The sequence below is a fragment of the Alexandromys fortis genome, unplaced genomic scaffold, assembly GCF_014885135.2.
Source record: "Alexandromys fortis isolate MF-2015 unplaced genomic scaffold, M_Fortis_MF-2015_v1.1 scaffold_110, whole genome shotgun sequence".
Classification (NCBI taxonomy): Eukaryota; Metazoa; Chordata; class Mammalia; order Rodentia; family Cricetidae; genus Alexandromys; species Alexandromys fortis.
Genome location: NW_026068014.1, coordinates 2,617,711 through 2,639,750, shown reverse-complemented (window position 1 = coordinate 2,639,750; position 22,040 = coordinate 2,617,711). Strand labels below are relative to the sequence as shown.

The following is a 22,040-nucleotide window of genomic DNA, read 5'->3' as shown; positions in this document are numbered from 1 at the left end:
CAAACATTAATTAGATTCCAGGAGGTGGATGAAAATGGACAAAAATAGCTTCAATGAAATGATTATGAAATGAATTTTCACACTACAGAGCAAGCGGGAGACATGAAAAAGACCGGCCCATGCAGAAGGTGTTTTTCATCCTCTTTGACAACGGGAGCAAATGGAGGATGAAGGCACAGGTTTCTCCTTTCATCATGAGCTCTGCTTCAAGATTTACAATCATCCAAAAAGGAAGGAAGGAAGAAACTTTAAAATGAGAACGACTCGCTGGAAAGGTGACTAGCGAGCGCACATTCCGCAGAGAGGTTTAGGGAACACTGATCACGGTTTAGCTGCCCTAGGACCATGACCTGAACGATTAAGAGAAACTGAAAATGAGAGCATGCAAACAAAGGGACATTGCTCAGCCAGCATTTGTTTCGAAAAGTTACTCCCCAGTGAGCACTGCATAAACTCTATTGCACTCATGGAAAAACTGTGCTTGGATTTCTAGTGAGCAAAGCCACAGTGAGAAGAAAATAAAACCTGATCATATGCGTCATGTTTAATGTAAAATTTCATAGTCTTCCTGATCCTGACAGTGAGGCGATTTGTAAAGGGCGCGCTAATTGTGGCCAATTAATACAGTCCTCTAGCGCCACCTAGTGTTCCCCGCCATTGCTGTAACCCAGATCACCTACTAAACCAAATAAACAATTTCTTACAAAGATCTCCGAAATAAAAGGAAACAGACACATGTCAAGGCTTCGTTCTGATATCGTGAAGCATTTTCAATTCTTTGGTTTTAATTGCATTAAGTTACTTTAAGTTTAAGTATCACTTGTTTTTATCCAACAAACAGTTTTTTTGTATCCTTGGTTCATTTCCATTGTTAGTCACTTAATTGTCGTCCTTTCCTCCAAAACCACAGCAATTAACAAAGTTAGCTTGTTTTTGACGAATGATATAGTCACGTCTTAATTAACTGATTTGTGCATGCTAGGGTAGACTATCTGCACATCTAAGTGTTTAAAGATTCTATAAATTTTATTGTTTTAAAAATGCATGTAAATTAACATCACACTGAGTTTACAGAAACAAGCAAGAAAATATAGACACCAAAATTTTCATTGAGCACCTAGTTTTCTCGAATGACAAATAAAATGGGTTGAGTAAGCAACGCCAGTCTTGTTCTTTGTGATTACGCAAGAAAGCTACGGCTGCTCTCCTGAAGTCACACCACAGAATTATAGTGAAAAGTGTGTCTCAGACCAGATTACACCTGGCACATAGACATATATCAAAAAATATCCAGTATCAGACAAGTAGGAAATTGTGCATACTGCTCAATAAAGTCCTGAATCTATTCTTCCTGGTCCTCGAGGAAGACGGATGTCCCGGTGTGACCGCCATCAGGCAGCCGCTTAGACCAGCGCCTGAGCAAGGCAGTGCTTAGGGAGGAGACCTAAGCAAGTCCTCACGGGTGAAAGCTGCGGGTGTCTGATCTGACTTTATAATAATTACTAAAAGTAATAACATCACGTGGAGGCACGGTATTTTTACCAAATGGTCTTCTCTATTTGTCTACTGTTGATACCCAGCAGGTGTCAGGAGGTAACACTGTCTCAGGTATGACCCCCTGCAATGAGCACACAGTGGGACCTCCTGGAAACTGGGGGCCAGGGCTATTGTGGTTTACTCTTTTTTAAACCCTCTCAAAGGTATCCAACAACACGAAAAGCCCCATTGCTTCTAGATAAGACTCCTTAGGACCCTGTCAGGTAAGGACCAAGTTCTGGGCAGTGGAGTTGCAGTTGGGTTCTTGTGAATGCAGACACTTTCCAGGGTGAGGAAAACAACAACAAAACAAACAGGAGCAAGAAGCGCTCTTCCCCACCCCCTACCCCTGCTCTGAAATTCCTTAGGAAACAGAGGAGGAAGGGAAGCTCAAAATTTAGAACAAATGGCCCCCAAACACCTACCAATACACACACACACACAACATTCACATCAAATTCAAGTCAACGAATGAATGAGAATCTATGTTCTCTGCTAAATGGGTTCGTGCTCTTCATGTATAAACGTGAATAGTAGCAGAAACTCATGAAGCAGTGTGGCAGCATCACCTGAGGCTTGATTTTTAAACAAATATTTCTAAAGACAAATTTGGTTGTTTTTATTTTGGTAATAAAGAAAAGTTACAACATTTTATTATGCCAATAAGTTTATTTTTATTTTTATTGTTTTTGATATATATTTTTGATTTAAAATAATGCAAACATATCACTTATGATAATGGGTTACAGATTAGAATAAGTATATAAGATCAAAAGAGAATCCTTACTTGCCTATTTAATTTTTATTGAAAACAGATTCTTCTCTCAGATACCACATCCCAACCACAGTTTTCCTTCCCTCTATTCCTAGTCTTCCCCTACACTTCCCCTCTCCCTTCCCGTTTACTCTTCAGAAAAGAGCAGGCCTCTGAGAAACAATAGCTAAACAAGACAAAAAAAAAAGATACAACAAGACAAGGCAAAAACAAAACCCTCATAGGGAAGCAGGGCAAGGCAACCCAATAGGAGAAAAAGAGTCTCAAAAATAGGCAAAAGAGTCACAGATACACCACTGTTAGAAATCCCACATAAACACCCAGCTAAACATTACGTAAACCGGCCACAAACTGTTTGAATGTGCTTTTTCTTGCGACCTAAAGAACCTCTCCCTCGGTTCTTTTTGGTTTCTACTCCTTTCCGTGTTTGGGAAGGTCCTCCCTGCCAGCACATCCCATGCCATCCTCTGCTGAAAACACTGCCCCTTTCATCCTGCTAGACACACATGCCTGAGTCTAACACTGGAGTGCCAACCAAATTCATTCTGTTGCGATCTACACACAACTTTCCGATAATATAAAAAAGGGACAATTGCCTTGTAGCATTGAGTTCAAAAACGTATTTCCTGAGTTGTCTTCAACAAGATAACAATATTCATTATTTTAAAATCTAAAAGAAAATATTTATAGTCATAATAAGTTTTTATCATAACTATCTAATTTACTTCAACTTCTACTGCAGGGTATCAGGTGATTCTAATCAAAGTGAGTATTCTTCATTTCTTTTTGTTATGTTTTGTTTTCATTTATTTATTTAATCAGCAAATACTCATCAGGATGATTTTTTTTTCTAGCTCCATCCATGTAACTCTGAATATCATGATTTCTGGTATTTTTAACAGCTGACTGATATTCTGTTGTATAAAGGTATCACATTTTCATTATCCATTAATGGGCATCTAGTCTCATTCTAATTTTTAGCTATTAAGAACAGAGGAGCAATGAACATAGATGAACAAGTTTACCTGTAGTATGATGCAGAATCCACTGAATGTACACCAAGAGTGATGTAGCTAGATCCTTGCTAGCATGGGCTATCATTTTTTTTTATTAATCTTGGCCAGAATACTGGTGTAAGATGAAAACAAACAAACAAAAAAAAACTGAACAGCTTTCTCTATGGCAAAGGACAGCATCATTCAGGTAAAGTGGCAGGACACAAAATGGTGAAAGATCTTAACCAATTATACATCTAATAGAAGACTAATAAAATAAAGATAACTAAAAGAAGCTGGATACCAGGAAAACAAGTAACCCAGTTAAAAATGGGGAACAGAACTAAACAGAGAATTCTCAAAAGATGGAACACAAATAGCTGAGAAACACAACAAAATGTTCGATGTCCTTCATCATCAGGGAAATATAAATCAAAACTATTTTAATATTTCATCTTACATGAGTATTCTTCATTTCAACAATTAGAAATTCACACAGTATTGCTAAATACAGTTTTTATATGAGGTTTGAAAGCCAGTCCTGAAGACATTGTAATCTTGTTCTTTTTCTAGATTTTTTTGCACTACTCCAGGTCCCTTTTACTTCCTCAAGAAGTTTAGAATAGCTTGCTAATTTCCATAAAAAACTGCTTCGTGACATGTTTTGTATTAATTTTATCTGCACATTTGTGATATTTTATTTTTATTCATTTTTTTTTCATTTCTTTAAATATTTCATAGTTTACTTTTATTTTTGATATTGTAATATAGTCACAACATTTCTTCCTAGACCAATGGAACAAAATTGACATTTTGATGCCCTTTTCATCTCTCTCCTAAAGAGGTAACTTCTGCTCTCTCCCTATCTCTCTCTCTCTTCTCTCATAGTTCCCCTTCTCCCTACCTCTCCCCTTTCTCCTTCCCTTCCATAAACCACTAAATAAATATCCAACCTCAAAAAATGACATTTTTATAATAAAAATGTATGTGTTGATATTGTAGTGTTCCTGTTAATAAATATTTTGGAAGGATATGATTCTGCCTCTGAGACAATCTCCCTTGTTTACCACCTCTTAATTGAAACTCTTGATGAGGTCAGTTAAATAAATCACCCACAGTGCATACCTGTGGATGCCCAGTTCATGCTCTGCTCCTGGCTCCATGGGAGGAAACTACACATCTATACATTAACCAAGAATTTATAGCCATTAATCACCCCATAGAGAGAGAACACAATTTTCCTCTCTGTGTATGCATGTGTGTGTGAAAAATAAAGAATAATTTCAAAACATTGCTGAATTCATAACATTTTTATTATCATTTTCCCAGAAGATTCTAAAATGTCATTTCTATTTTAAAATACATCTTTATTAATTAAGGTTTAGAGACTGGGTATCTTAAGGTGCATCTTAAAGGGTTAAAAGCAGCTTAGATAAGCTTCAGGGCATGGGTGCAAATTGGGCAGTGTTAGGCAATGTGTGTACCAAGTTCCAGACAATCTTCCTTTAGCTTGTGTTCAACATTAGATAAAACAGAATTATATTATCCCTTTCTGGAATGATCAAGCTCTGTCTTCTTTCAGTGAGAGATGTTGCAAAGCCTGAAAAAAAAATAATAGCAGTGGTTCCCACCCTCAAGCAAAATTCCCCTTCAGTCCACACTTTGAATCTGAGTGAATACATCTGTACCTGAGTACTCCCCTATTAACTCTGCAGTGTCCATCTTCTGACACTGACCTCAGACATTTCCTACAGGGTGGATCAGTTAGGGCCATGTCAAGTCAGTGTTGGATCAAGAAAGATTGCTGAGAAACTGAATCGCTGGGATGACATTCTTCACCACCATTTAAATATCTTCAAAGCCTGAATGAAGTGCTCAGGCAGACACAGACAAGAAAATAGAAGGTTGATTTTTTTTTTATAAAGAAAGTGTTCTTACTCAATTCTAATGTAAGACTGTGAAACCTTACTGCTTGCTTTACAGGCAAGAGCAGCGAAGCAGGAAATTGCTAACGCAGTGTCTACAGAAGAAAGAAAGGAAACAGAAGGCTACCAAACAAAGGTGCAGAGATTTCAGTATTGGCCCAAAGCTATTGCAGAAGGACTAAAGGGTACAGAACATGCATTCAAGAAATGAAATGTCACCTAATTAATTATAGCCTCAAGCTTGAGTCACTTTGAGGAAGCTTGTGGAGAAAGGATATAGGATTAATTCACAGCAGTTAGTTAGCAGTAGTTTTTCTTCACCAGCTTTGATGTACTGTTCCAGTTCTTTCTAATTAAAGATGGCAGCCATCAAACAGACAATAGGTCGTAGGCAATGGTTTTAAACTCTCTTGGCATTTTATAGAGTTTACCTCTCCAGTATTTAGAATCACTTTGCACATTTTATCTGCAAGTTTCTACAATATTTACCTAATATTCCACACAGAAGAATTTCTAGAGAACAGGTACATATAACCTTGAGAGAATTCACTTCTAGCTCCTTCTACATGTGTTGTTTCTTAAAACTTAATTTCCTTAAATAGCACCCAGATTTTGGTTTCTGAATGTTATGTCCCAATGAAAGATACTGTGGTTCTTTAGAGAAATGGTTGGATACACGGCTGAGGCAGGAAAATATGATACAAGGTTGGGGCATCTTAAAGTGCCGGAAAATAAGGAAAGAGAAGAAGGAAGAAGGGAAGGAATGAAAGGAACGCAGGGATGACAAAGAAGGAGAGAGGGAGAGAGGAAAACCCTGCACTGCTTGGATACGAGGGCAGCTGAGTAAAACAAGACTACCACCATAATGCCACAGCAATATTTGGCATATAAGACCCATCTTTTAACAATGTTGTAATGAGAAGTAGTACCATCAAACAGCTTCCAAGGACCTTCCTAAAACACTTATTTCTTATGTGCCTGTTTTAGTTCTTCCCACAGTAGTTGAAGTTTAATTCCCCTCCTACTAAATGTGGGCCGGATCAGATGACTCTTCTATCAAATAAAGGTTGAAAAAGATAGAATTATGTTACAGTGAGAGATTGCTCAAGAGATCAATGTTGTCGTCTGCAGTAGTGAGCCATGCTGAGCCATGCAACTCTGCTGTGATACAACATGAACATCTGACTCTTGTGCCCCTTTTTTAAAAGTGGATACCCCGTGGCGGTGTGGGAAGTCCTTCTGTATATGTGTTGCTTTTATTGGTTAATGAGTTATTGTTTATAAATGTTTGTTTACATTTGAAGGAGGATATGCTATAGAGGTTTGCATTGGTATGAATCTTGGTTTATACCAATTGGTATAAATCTTGATACAAATTTAAGGTCAGTTTTGTTGAATGTATATTTCTGCTCTTGGATTAAGGTATTGTGTTTGTGCAGCTCTTTTAAAAATGTAATGTATAATTAAAAATATAGGTTAATAGAAAGTCATCTATAGTAGTCAAGCTTATAGTCATGTTAATTAGGTTTTCTAGGTACACAGAGATATATTTCAGTTAGAAGGTATTCTTCAAATCTTTCAGAGATCTTCAGAATATGACATTTAAAATGCTTTAAAAACTTAGGACTTTTCATGACAATGAGACATGTCTGCTCCTGGCAGCACCATTACTTGAAAAGGAAGTTTTCAAGGCTCCTCATGAAGTTTGTTAGCCATTTGGACAAGAAACTGCTCTTGTCTGGACTGCTTGATGTTATGCTATATAAACTGGACATGCAGGACCCACGGAAAGATGACTGCTAAACATGCCTAAAGGTGAGATGGTCCTTCAGATGATCTTCATGAAAAAGTTTGCTAGACATTCTGCAGGACTGACAAACTGCCAATATAGGTGGAACTGTCTTTGAAATTTCCTGCTTTGTGGAAAGTCTGCAAGATACTATGGGCCTGTAGGCTGGAGATGAGTGTCTCAATGTTACAAAAGAACTTTGGGTGAGTGTCCAGGCAGCGAGATGTCTCTGTCAATTCTAGAGTTTTGGAAGTTGATTACAATTCACTTTCTGTTAACTTAGGTAATATTATATTCTTCTGGAGTCTTTGATGGAGTTGAAGAATAGATAGTTATAATTATAATTTTCCTTAGTTATGATAATAGATAAAGTAGATTTAAATGTTATAACTGTAATTTTTGCCTGATACCTTGTAACATGCAGGGTTCTGTTTGTTGTTGGGGTTTTTGTTCCGCCCAGTACCCCACAACTGTTTAGCCCCAAAGAAAATCACACATAAGTCTCCATAAATTATAAACTGATTAGCCCATTAGCTATAGCCTCTCACTGGCTAAATCTCACATCTTAATTAACCTATTTTTTGATCTATGTTAGCCATGTGGCTCAGTACCTCTTTTCAGTGGGGCAGATCACATCCTGCTGCTTCGGTGATCTGGGCAGGAGTGGGAGGAATCAACTTCCTCCTTCCCAGAATTCTCCTGTTCTCATTACATCATTTCTACTTCCTGTCTGGTTTTCCCACCTATACTTCCTGCCAGGCCAATCAGCATTTATTTAAAACATGATTGACAGACTACAGATAATTCTCCCACACCAATACCTGTCTTGTTATATGTAACTTAATATGTTGAAGTTAAAACCTTCCTTTTTATTTAGACAGAAAAGGTGAAATGGTGTGGGAAGTCTTTCTGTATATGTGTTGCTTTTATTGGTTAATGAATAAATAAACTGCCTTGGTCTGTGATAGGGCAGAATAGAGCTAAGCAGGAAAACTAAACTTAATGCTGGGACAAAGAAGGCAGAGTCATGAGAAGCCATGTAACTGGCAGAGGAGTAATACACAAGTCTCTGGGCAGAACCTTGCCAATAGGCCATGAACTTCATGGTAAAATATAAATAATAGAAATGGGTTAACCAAAGATATAAGAGCTAGCTAGCAATGCGTTTAAGTGATTGGCCAAGCACTGATTTAAATAATATGGTTTCTATGTAATTATTTTGGGAGTCTGGGCAGCTGGGAAAACAAACAAGCAGCCTCCGCCAACACCATGGTCCACCGAGATGGCTCTATAGTTAAAGGGGCTTGCTGCCAAGGCTGATGATCTGGGTTTGATCAACAGGACCCCTATGGTAGAAAGAAAGAACTGACTCTTAAAAGCTATAATCTGACCTCTACATGTATTCCACGGAAATCATGTGGTCATAGGGGCACCCATATACAAGTAAATAAATAAATGTAATTTTTAAAAATGTACAACTCCATTCTAGCCACAGAAAAACATTAGATAGACTCAAATGGATAGACATTCTACAGAACACCTGAGAAACTCTCTTCAAGGATACCAAGGTCATTAATGTCAATAAAATATCAAGACTGCCTTTGAAGCCCCTAAGCTAAAATCAGCTACAGAACATGGTTACCAAAAATAGAAAAGAGACTTCAGTAGGAAAAGAACAATCTAAACAATCTATGGTCTGTATTATTACCTTTTTAATTTTTACAAATGTTCTACAGTCATGTGCGGTAATAACATAAGAAAAGCTAGTTGAAGCAAAAGGACATGTCTTCCCTTGTGAGCTTCAGACAGATGAGCCTACTGGTCTGTGAGAGGCTTTGCTGTCACCTCTCTCCCTATACCGTTCTCATTGGCACATTTCCGGGGTAGCTGAACAAACCCTCAGAGGAGGCTGCATACTTTATGATCAGAGCGAGGCAGGGTCATGCATGTCAATGCTTCCTCCAGCCTTGGTTCACAGCACCAGCCCTAAGCTGGTTGGTGAAGTCTATTGAAACCTTTGGAGAGCCTGGAGGTTTTCACTTGGGGCCACATGTGCACAGGGAACTTGTGCAGCGCTCTTTACAAAGAGTCCGTTCGGTAGTTACATGCACCCATACTGTGGTTCGGGAAATTTTCAAAAGCATTAATGTTGTGAAGGGAAATTTTATACCCATTAAAAAATTTCCTCTCCCTGCTCTGCTCCTGGCAAATAGCCTTCCACTTTCTCTCTCTAAGAATCAAGTGTTCTAGGTACCTTATATAAGGAAAATAATACAATCTTTGTCCTTTGTGACTGGCTTATTCCATCTATCCTAATATCATCAAGATTAGTTCACATTAAAGAATATTCACTACTACCTTCTACTTTTAATTTTTGAGGGAAGTCCATGATGTTTTCTGTATAGCTGCATGGTGATTTCTACAGAAGAGCACAAAGGTAGCAATTTCTCCCTCGTTTCGCCTGTGCCAGCATGCTGGTTTTTTTATACCATCCACACTAGTCTAGTCATTCAGTGTCCTAGATTTTGTTTTGTAAAACCCATGGTGCATGAAACTGGAAGTTCTCTCCTCTTGACCCACACTCAAATTTCCTGTTTTATTCTGTTCTTTGATATAACTGGAGCATCCCTTCTCTCTGTGTGACAGAATGAAGAGTGAAGATGTTTGCTCCCCCTGCACCAGGTAAGACATAGAGCCGGGATTATTTCTAAAGCAGAAACAGGTGATACTAAATGCATGTGAAGGGAAGGGAGAGTGGGAAGAAAAATGGAAGGGAATTGGACATTCATCTGAGACATAGCAGAAGCTATGGATAACCAGACATGAAATTCATGGTGTGTGAAGTTCACATCTGCCTTAAGGTGAGTAGCCCTCTTGTGACTTTCCCGGGGGAAGTATAAAGAAATGCCTGTTCATTCCAGACAGGCATGGCACCAGACCAAAGAAAGTATTCCATCCAATTCTAATTGGTGAATCAATCAGTATACTGGCATTGCTTGTGGGATTCTTGGGCAGACACACCACAAAATCCCAACACTAGAGAATTGTTTGCCTAATAGAACCTCAGAGAGGGGAAGGCCTGGTGAGGATCCATTGGAGGCCTTGTGAGACTCTCTTGGATCTCGTGACCCCCACACTCTCCCAGGAGGCAATTTTCATGAGAATCATCATGGCTGTTCCGCCCCAAGGTGGTGATGATTATGTCCAGGCCCGTGGAAACAGCTACACTGCTGCAACCAGAAAAGAAACAAAGCCTAGAAAGAAAAGCTGCTCTTGCATTTTTAAAATGTTGCATGCCTGCTGTAGCTTGTGATCTTATTCCTAGCCATTGCCTCTGATAGAATCTTCTTCCTCTAGCTATCTGCATGAGCAACTGCAGCCTCTTCATGAAGTCTTTCATCAAATATCATATTGTCATAAAACATGCACTTCCTATCCTATTAAAATCACAGTCCTAGGCTTGGAAGATTGCCCAGAGGATAAAGTCACAGTTGTGCAAGCATGAGGCTCAGAGTTTGGGTCCCTGGAACCAATATGAATGACAGACACATGTAGAACTAATAGAAATTTGAGCCACAGAAGATTCTCAGAGCAAGCTGGATAGCGAGAGGAAGCCTGACTGAAAGTCCCTGCCTTGGGGAACCAGGTGGAAGAAGAACCCAGGAAGATGTCCTCACACCACTCTGGAGCCTCCACATGCATGAGAGCATGTACATATATTCATGTACATGTATATGCCACCTATGCAAATAACTCATACCTACATACATGCACACTGAATATACACATGAAAAAAATTAATGATACAGTTTTTAAGCTTTCTGGCACCATCAAACTTTACCCTGTTTTTAGACTTCTTCATTTGTATTTTTCCCCCATGGGCTTTATCCCTTTCTAAGAAATTAAAGGATTTACATGTCACAAAGTGGTCCACTCTTCATTGTATTTCTTCCTCAACTGCAGTAAAAGCATCACAAGAGCAGGACTTCATTCTGTACATATTCCAGACTCATGGTTTTAGTCTTAGTGCATAGTAAGTGATCAGTTAACATTTGTTAAATAGAAGAATGGACTGGAATATAACTGAGTTCCTGAGCAACCACCCAGCATCTTAGTGTGTGTTATGCCCTAGATCTGGGTCCCTGTACTAAAGAAATAAAACAATAACAACAACAGGAATGGAGTCTAGAAGCAGAGCCAGAAGCAAGAGAGCCAGAGCAGGGCTATCGCTGCTTTTTAAAGCAAAAGAGACCACGCCCAAGTGGGCTGGTATCTTAAAGGCCATCAGAGCGAAATGAGCTCCCCACAGCACCGCATCCTTCTTACTGTTTACACAAATTCTTAGGAAGCCTGTGAAGAAAACAATTGAGAAAACACTTGGTGGAATGCTAAGTTTCTCTGAAAGCTAAAAAGAAAAGTAGGCCTTTTATTTAAAAAAATGAACTATTCATAGCAAATGTCTCTGTCAGGCCAGTAGCAGTGGGGACAGTGAAAGGGGAACACTCGCTCTGGCAGTATGGAATTTTGTAGCACAATACTTAAGCAATGGACAGTGTACGTCACATATCCTAGAGTTCTTATGAAGGCCTTTGACCGTAAAACTTTACTTCTGACAATCTGTTCTAAAAACTAAAGGGAAACCTCACTGTCAGAATACCATTTTAAATAGTTTTTAAAATGAAGACAAACACCTGAATATTTTTACAGTAAATGGTTGGGCATTTTTGGCTACTCAACACTTAAACTTCCTTTTGATTTAAGGGCAGTCTCAGAAGGCTAAGAAATCAGAGCCTCACCTTCCAGAGGAAAATAATACACAGACTTAGGTAATATTAAAAATTAATAATTGATGATCATCCTATAAATGAATGAATCACAACATTATTTCAACTTAATATTTACGAAGTGTCTTGTGAAATGCAGGGCATTAAGCAGGAAGCACATAGTTGAACTCAGAGTTACTGCTTACTGAAAGATAATTGGTATGATTAGTTGAATGTTTTCCTCTAAGTTTTATATCTCAAAACTCTAATTTCCAATGTGATAATATTTAGAGATGGGAGCTTTGATTAAGTTCAGATATGTCACTAGGGTGGGCTCCTCATGATGAAATTAGAACCCCAGTATGAAGAGCTACCAAAGAGCTTGCTTCCTCTTTTCCTCCCACCACAGGAACAGAGGGAAGATACAACCATATGCAAACTAGGAGGAAAGACCTTGCCCAGGAATTGGCATCCTCTTCATCTTTGATTCTTATGGAGCAGTAAGAAACATATCTCTAAAGTTCAAGCAACTCAGTCTATGGGATTCTATTATTGCAGTAAATTAAACTGGCCAATCAGAAAGGAATACTTGCAAACAGCTAATAATTTGGAACTTTAACAGTCATAGAGACTCTTCTCTGTAACTGATCGCCCTCTATTTTTTTTAAAACAGTGAGGATTTTAACACAACGACAACCAAATAGACAAATTGAATAAACTAGAAAGACAAAAAATCCACTCACACACATATGAAAATTATTTTGTTATAAATATTCCCAAAAGAGTACAATAAAGAGGAGCATTCCTCTCAAGAACTAGTTCTAGAAAAGCTGAAAACCCTCCTGCAGTAGAATGAGTTTGGTTATTTCTCTCCAGCCATCTAAAAGACTAAATCAAAATACATCAAACGTCTAAATGTAAGCTATATCCTATAAAATATTTAGAAAACATGTAGGGCAATCTTCTTGATCCAATTTGTCAATAGTTTGTTGAAGATAATACTAAATGTATAGGCAACAAAAAGAAAATAAAGTAAAATAGTACTTCAGGACACTAACAGTTAAAAAAATAAGGGCATGAAGGACCATAACCAAAAGTAAAAAGCAATGCATTAGAAGAAAATGTTTAATAACATATAATACAGAAAATAAGTGTCCAGAATACACAGAAAAATCCTAAAATGCAATAAGAGAATAGACTCAAGCATGAGTAAATAATTTGAATAGCTAATTTATACTAATTGGTATTAATGAAGTTATTTGAAGAAGTTGTTCAAGGGAAGCCCATTTCTCCTCCTCCTCCCCTTCTCGCCACCACTGTCTTACAGATAAAGTGGAGTTCTGCAGTGTGTTTTTGTGATAGAGCTGCAAGGACAACACTCAAAGAGAAAGCTTACACACCAAAAGCTGTGTAGTTTATAGATATGCATACATATTATATATTATTATATATACAAAATCTACCTACCTATATAAAACATAGGAATTATATAGGGAAATAAACTCTGCAAATGCTTAAACGGGTGTACTAACCATGAGTACGTTCATCAAAGATGTAGGATTTAACAAATTCAAGAAGTTACAGTGATTTTAATCAGTATTTGTATGGCTTTTCTGAAACCTAGGTACACAGCTTGGCAACATTAAATGACACTCAGATGCCGGGGATAAAGGCAAACCATAGGTGTGCTTGTGAAGTACTTACTATATAGCAATGCCAGAACGGATGAGTCATCTGCAGCTTGCCTGTGTTTGTCTTCTCTGGGCTTCATTCGCTCCAGCCTTGAGAAACGCACCAATTAGGAAAGTGCTAACAAGGAGTGGACAGCCACTATGTGGCTCTTCTCTTAGTGCAGTGTGCAGGATATTGGCAGAAGGTCAATGGGCTCTCAAGGTGGGGAAATAACTACAACCAAAACAGGCTCAGGTGAAAATTGGAGTGATTTATTCAAGTGGGCTCTTTTGCAAAAGATGAAGGACCATGGGGATGAATACACCAAAATCAAAGAGCGAGCTACCAAATACTCCTTAGTTGCTGCATTAGAGACCCCCAGTATGTGTAGAAAGGTTTTGTGTGCGACACAGGCTTTATTGGTCGTGATGTGTCTGTGATGAAAGGATCCTTAATTGATGGAGAATCAGTGGGTTCTTGAGGAAGACTTAGGACGGCACAAGTATCTTCAGTGAATGTTTCACCAGTCTTCAAAGAAGATCTGTGTCACTGGGGACTTCACGCCCCTGGCTAAGAATGACAAATCCTAGCTGCCCAGAACATCAATGATGTTCACCTGTTGGAGAGAATTCTGATAAATATTGATAAATTCTGAATCAAGAACATTTTATGGTAATCTTTAAAACACCCCCAAACATTTACAGAAGTTATGTCTCTATCTCTGTAGGTATACTATTATCAGCAACAGCTGACAGACTCCTTTTGCTGGCTTTTTGATTTGTGTAATGTTCAGTCTCATTTTAACCACACCCAAAACTTCCTTAGCCACTGGCTAAAACTTAATTTTTATTTTCCATAAATTAAACCATAGTTGGCATAAACATCTCACTGTAAGGATTTTTTGCTGTTGTTGCTGTTTTGCTTTATCTTCTGAGATAGAATCTCACTTTGTAGCCCTGACTCATGTTGAAATTCTCCTGCCTCTGCCTCTGCCTCATGAGTACTGGAATCATAGGTATGTATGGTCACTCCAGGCTGCAAACGTAAGTTTAAAAAATAGCAGAACTACTTGGTAATAATGAACAAGAAATAGAAATTAATTCAGAATAATATTAAGAGAAAACACATGGGTCTAAGTACAGAAACAAGAAATCAGTCCTCAACTCATTCGAATCCTACAGCCACTGCAGACTGATGTAGGTATGTTACATTCTGTCTGAAGAGCAATTCTTTAAAAAAAAAAAAGTCAAACAGTAAAATCAACTCCCAAATTACATGGAAGTTTCTACTTCTAGGGCACTCAAAGAGTATCCACACTGCAAAAATAACTTCCATTCTTAGGCTATGAGAATTTTTACTATTTAATCTCACTTGTAGTTTGTCTAGGAGTAGAGAGAACGATTCTCTCTTGCATGTGCCTGTCACGAATACGACATCCCTGCTCCTTGACCGCTAAATTCAATATCACTGCCCACTATTGACAGTAACAAAAACCTCGATTACAAATATGCACCACGTCACTTAAGAAACCACCATGCTGAGGACAAGTAAATGGAGTGTGTGTGGTCACATAAGGAGTGTCACCTGGACGTTCCCTCTCTGACAGTGACTCACAAGCAGCAAAAACTTCCCCAATACCTGAAAAGGTGCAGAGAGCAGTTTCTTAAAGCACATGCCAAGTAAAGCCAGCAGCTTCCACTTTCTCCATTGATATATTGGCAGCATCTGGGCCAGGACCTGCTTGACATGCACTCTTGCAGGACAAAGGAATACACAATTCCATTTAACTGTTGGGACAGCCTTTGCAGGAGACATGTGAGACTCAAGGAATGTTAGTGACTGGATGTTGCTGTCCACAAATGCTGTTTTGAAGAAACTTGATAGGCATCTATTTATCACTTTTAAGTAAACAAAACCTTTTTCTTTCTATGTATCTTTCAATCAGAGAGAGTTTACCTTGATCTGAAGGGTCTTACAATGGTAGTGAACTCAGAGTCTCTTGGCAAAAGCCCTGATAGAACAGGTATTAAGAGGAGAGATTCATTGAGTTCATGGGTTCAGAAGATGGTTTAGTCTGTGGTCACGTGGCCCTGTGGCCTATGGTGAGTCAATGCAGCACAGTGCAGGAGAGTGTTTACCTCGAAGTGGCAGGGAGCAACCGGAGATAGCATAAGGGGCCTGACTGCAATATACCCCTCAAGAGCATGTCCTCAATGAACTGCACTATTTCCTCTGACTTGGTCCAGCTCCCAGTCCCTACCACCCTCTAACAGAGCCAGAATGGAACAAGCATTGAGCGCTTGGCTTTCAAGTATATTTAATATCCACCATGACACTTAGCCACCTTGCCTAAGAATTACACGGATTCCCTTACTCCAAACTTCGTTCAGGAAACTTTTAAACAAGACATGACATCATGATACTGTGATCTGCAAATCAATATAAAAGTCACCTGGTGGGGGGGAAGGGCTATATTCTCAGACTTTTAGAATCCCATCAAATCAAACTGCAGACAATTCACGGAATTGTATGGGTACAGATGTGAAAACAGATTCTCTGAGACAGAAGGCAAGTTGTTGCTCCTACCACAGGGAGCAACACAGAGCCTACTGAAGGTGGTTGTGCCCTGCAGGCAACACTAAATGACGGGCCAGAGTCCTGCACTCACTCTGATCCCGACTACACCTTGTCCTCTGATTTCCCAGATCCTGTCAGTTCCTAACTTCCCTTTGACATCACACCTTTGTGCTTACACTCACTAGCATTTACTTTTTACAGTTGCCTGCAGAGACCCTTGCTTGTGGATCCCTAAAAATTAGAACGTAAAGTGCAGTTACAAGAAATCCATAATTATAAACTAAAAATGCAAATAATATTATGTGAAAGTAGCAAAATGCACAATGCTGTGACTGTATAAATTAGTGCAAGAAGTTTTAAAACTGCACAGAAGACACAGGAGATACATCAGACCATTAAGCACTTTTCTCTGAAAATGCAAAACTGAAAGCTTTTTCCTTTCCTTCCAATGTCTTCTTCCAATTTTCTATAATGAATACCTAATTCATTTATAATAGAAAATGCTTATCTTGCAAAAATCAGGTTAGCAGGAAGATAATAAAGTTTGAAAAGACTCCATATATTAGAAATTGTTAATGTTTTGTGTGCTAAGCTAGACTAAAATCCCTTCTAATAAAAAAATCTGTTAGAATAAATGAACCAATACAGAAACATCCCTTGAGTTCATTAAAAGTCACATGCAGCCTTTCTCTCTGGAGCTGCGCTGCCTTTATTATTCCTCCCGCTGAGCTTATGGAAATCACTGAACAGCACTATATAAAGGAGCATGAAGGGTGCCATCAAATGGAACCCTGGAACCCAGAACCTGGAATTTCAATTTCCTATTAGTACTGTGACAAGTATCACATACAGTGCTTGGGATACTCAGAATTTATTATCTTACACTTAGAAAAATCAGAGGTCTGTAGCAGGGGCTATGGCTATAGCTCAGAAATAGAAGACCCCCAATCACACACACACACACATATGAGCGCACGCACACACACACACACACACACACACACACGCACACACACACACCCTAAAGCTTCTGTGGACATACCAGCAGTGCTGTGTAGTAGTGATGATGATTACAGACCCTGGGGGAGAACTTCACATTTTCAGCTTCTGGAGGTATCCTGAATTCTTTGTTCCTTGATCCCGTCACACCACTTAGACTGCTCTGACCCTCTTGCATCCCTCTCGTAAGGACCCACATAACAGTGTACCAGTTCAGATAACCCAGGTAGTCTCCTCATCCTGGGATCCTGAGTTTACATCTGTATCATTCCATTTGCCATGTAGAACAATATATCACGGGTTTTAGAGATGAATATGTCTGCACCTGTTCCAGAAGTGAATCTTCATTCTATCATCGCGTGTGGACTTTCACGATCTCAGCTCAAATTTGGAAGTCGTTGCAAGGGGAGGGTTAGGCATTAGTCCTTTTGGGAGCTCCCCACGGATGTCCTCTCTCTGGCAGCTACTCACAGTACACAGTCTGATGAGAGGACGAGGCGTCCCTTCCAGGCCTCGCAGGGAAGGGACCTCAGGACTCCACATTTCAAGACAGAGCTGTTGCTGAATTACTTTTTTATCACCAAGCTTTCCTTGAAAATGTTCAGGAAAATTGGAAATTCTCAACATTTGGGGTTAGGGATCTATGCTACTGGGCAGGCATGTCCTTCCCAATATCTACCACATATGACAATATTTCACATTTATGGGGTGCCCTCTCCCAAGGAAAGATTTTATAGCTGCCTATGAGAGAAGTGAAGTATGAGACATGGGTTGTAATGCAGCTGACAGGCATCTTGTGGGAGAAATAAGAGTAACAGCTGAGTTTTATTTGGCGATTTACTGTTGTGTAATATCAGCCATAGTTAGAACAACAGAAAAATGCCCGTCTCACTATTTTTATAATATATTGTCAATCTGGGTGAGTTAGGGAGAAATTTCACATTTTATTTATTTCATTTTTCATTAAGTTTTATGAATCACATTCGTCTACCATTTCAGAATTACAAAATGTTTCAGATATGATACTTAATATATACATCATTTAATTAAGCCAATTTAATAAAACTCATTTTAATATATTCTTTTTTGTTTCTCTCTGTTATATTTTAATATGCACCCCCCATTCATACATTGAGACATACTTGCCAGAAGAAACAGCAATGGCCAATAAACATATGAAAAGATTTTCAACATCTTTAGCCCTCATGGAAATGCAAATCAAACCTCCTTCTCATCTAAATGGAATAGCTATTACCAAGAAAACAAGAAATACCAATGCTGGCAAGAATGCACCAGAAAAAAGAACTCTGTATCTGTAGGTGGGAATGAAACTTGATACAGCCACTATGGAAACCACTAAGGTGTTTTCTCAAAAATTAAAAGCGTGTTTATCATATAACCTAGCTACACCAGACTTTGGTGTACACCTGAAAAACCAAAGTTAACACATACTAGCCACACCTGATATCCCATTTATTGTGGCATTATTTGTAAAAACAAAGTCATTGACTCTTCATAGGTCCCTGTCAACAGTTGAATGGTTAAAGACATATAAATGCACAATGGAGTATTATTTGGCCACTAAGAATAAAATAATGTGGGCTGGAGAGATGGCTCAGAGGTTAAAAGCATTGCCTGCTCTTTCAAAGGTCCTGAGTTCAATTCCCAGCAATCATATGGTGGCTCACAACCATCTGTAATGGGGTCTGGTGCCCTCTTCTGGCCTGCAGGCATATACACAGACAGAATACTGTATACATAATAAGTAAATAAATATTTTTTAAAAGAATAAAATAATGTAACTTATAGGAAATAAATAATAGAGCTGGAGAAGTACCTAAGATCAAGTGAAATGAGCTGTTTCCAACAGACAGTATCATATATTCTCTCTGCTGTGAAGAGGTCTTTAAGGCACGAAAGAAGGAAAAGAGGGGGTAAGTCTGAGTAACGGAAGAAAGCCTGTTATTTTGTACACTATTAAAAAGGGAAGTTTGGGTGCAGATTGATATGCACAGGGAGAATGCTATCTAGTTATATAGAGGAATTCTGTTACAGTGTAGCTCACTGAACATTTTATATCTGGAGAAATGCTCTCCCTATTCTCTGTAAGAAAGTTCCATTTTCATTTAAATACACATCCCGTGACTACAAAGACCGTTTCTCCATGCTTTGTAAAGGTGTCAAGTATACCATTCACAGAGGGAACCTCTACTACTTCCCAAAACAAGGCAAAGGGTAGTTGTGTCTTTAGATGCCTGCTGGACTCACCTTAGCTGCACACACAGTGAGAGAGAGAGAGAGAGAGAGAGAGAGAGAGAGAGAGAGAGAGAGAGAGAGAGAGAGAACTAGTTATGTTTCTAAGTAAAAACTTAAAAAGTCCTACTGCTGAGAAAACTTAAAAACCCTTCACAACCAGAGACAAGCATTTGTCCCCAGGCATGCAGGGCACACGTCAGTCCAGTTCCATCCTGAAGGGATGAGGCTGGTTTCTGTCTCTAATGTTCTATGTGAATCAGAAGGCTGAACTGATGGGAAGTTGACTGCACGAGTAGAAAATGCAAAGAGCCAAAGACTCCCCCGAATTCTCATCTGCCTGTCTTTCAGTGTCCTCTGAAGAGGAAGCATTGAACTCTCGCTCACACAGCTTAGAGAACAGATAAAAGCAAGGAAGAAATAAAGCAGACGCTGGAAGACAAGGATAAAACTGCACAAACAGGAGCTGCACAGAAGTCTGCAGCCTGTGTTATGAATTATGTCACAGTTATTGAAAACTGTGCTGCCCAAACATAAACCCTCAGGCCATATGCCCTTAGACGCTTTGCAAGTCATTGTATAAAAATAGAATACAAGGGATTCCGAACATGATGGCACACACTTCTGACCCCAGCACTCGGTAGGCAGAGGCTGGCCAGCCTCTAGGCAACCCCAGGCTAGCCAGGCATACACCACGAGGTCATGATGAGGGTTGAGGGGGATGGGCACAAGACTTGAAAAAGGATTTTTTTTTTATGAGACTGTTATAATCGCTCCACTTAATTATAAAGTTTTCTACGCTGATAGAAAGAAAGATTCCAAAGAACAGGATTTCAAGGTGCCACAGGTTGGAAGTCGGTTAGGGGCGCAGAACACAAACTGTCGGGAAGTATTTAATATCCCGCTGGGGCTGGAGAGATGGCTCAGCAGTTAAAGGCTAGGCTCACAACCAAAAAATATAAAATATCCCACTGACTCTAAACATGCAGGGGTGATGAGAGGGACTGTAGAGGCTGCTAAGGATCTGAAAATTAATTAGAGACTTTACAGAAAACAGTAGCGACCTAAACAAAAGTGCGACAAAGCAACTGCTATGGACTTGTGTGTATTGGGTTTAAATGCACTGTTCACAGAAAGATCGACCAGGGATGAATAATACACATGTCCACACATACTGGGGCTGTGTGATTGCTTTGCTGCCAAAGTAACATAGCTGTGTTGAATTCAGTGTTGTTAAGGAAAGTGGTTTTCTAAGGCTGGCAAGGGGGAAAATGGGAGAAGAGGCATTCAAAGAGGAAAGCATCCAGTGTCAGAAGCAATAAGCCAAGGTAATAGTTTTCCGCTCATGCAAGCCTTGAAGGAGACTTACACCTGCTTCTCCCGAGCCCATTCTTCCTTTATCACCTTCCCACAGAGGTGTATTGGTAGCAGATTAATTATGATCATTCTTCCCTCCTGTTCATCCCCTTGATGTTGCCCTGGCTTCAACATTCATGGCCTAGGGTTGCTCAAGGTAAACTCATGTCTAACATGTAATGCTGGTCTCACTTGAGCACATGAGGATAAGTGAAACACAGAGCAGGAGAGTGGTGGTCAGTCAGGAAAAACAGGAAGCCACGAAGTAAAGCCTGGCTGAAAATTCCCTCCTTAAGACATGACATTCACTGGGTGACTGAGTTCTCCCAGCTGTCTTACTCTGAGATGTACATACCCTGAGCATGGCACTGAGGCTTCCTAAAACCAGATGGAGAAGACGTGTGTGAAGTAACAAGACCCAGAGCTATAGCCAGAGGGCAAAGGACCAAGGGCAACTGCTGTCGCCATGACACGGACTGCACCCATGAATGGGAAGCTAGAAAGACATAGAAAAGAGAGCCCTCTGGGCAAGCAGGCATGACAGACAGAGCTCAAGAAATTGAAGTGAGTGAGGTCACTCGGTAGCAGTCTCAAGCCTGGAAAATTGCAGGTTCCATGCACAGCCCCAGCTCCCCAAGAGGCGGAGTAGAGCATCCACCATGCCACAGTGGCAAGTCAGTGCTATCCAGAGCTCACACCCTGACCCTTGAGAGTTTACAAATCCTGCCTCAATCTCAACACTCATAGTGTGGGCTGGAGACATGACTCCATGGTTAAATATACTAGTTGCTGTTCAGAGGACCTAGATTGGATTCCCAGCACCCACATGAAGGCTCACTACTGTGACTTCAGTCTCAAATGACCTAACGTCCTCTTCTGGCCTCCATGGGCACTGCATGTATGTGTTTCACAGATATATATGCAGACAAGACATTCGCACACATAAAAATAAATGCATTCTTTTAAAAAAATCTACCTTTGACTTAATTATAATGTCCAGATTGTCATTTTTTTTTTAAAAATATGGAACATTTCACGGATTTGCACGTCATCCTTGTGCAGGGGCCATGCTAATCTTCTCTATATCATATCAATTTAATATATATGCTGCCAAAGCAAGCAAGATTGCCATTTTGATGAGTCTAGGTGGTCAAGACAAAGCTGCAACGCACACTTTTCATAAAGGCAGTGAATCCGAGGAACAGAGAATACTTGGTACTCTCAAGAAAGCTTAGCAAACAGCTCATTTCCAAGGTACCAAACAACAGGCTGAGGAAACTCATTATGAGTAACATGAAATGACTTGTGAGCTCTTTGAGGCTATTCCAACTTAAAGTTGAAAGACACAAGGGCCTCTGAGATCTGAGGCCCTCCACGAAGGAATGTATCTGAGCAGTAGAT

General features: G+C 39.5%; 1 non-coding gene across 1 annotated transcript; it reads right to left on the bottom strand.

Annotated features, from left to right (window-relative positions):
• Positions 1 to 21,656: 21,656 nt before the first annotated feature.
• Positions 21,657 to 21,758, bottom strand: LOC126513767 (U6 spliceosomal RNA). Its single transcript, XR_007595432.1, has one exon. It is a non-coding gene; the product is annotated as a U6 spliceosomal RNA (small nuclear RNA).
• Between the last annotated feature and the right edge of the window lie 282 nt (positions 21,759 to 22,040).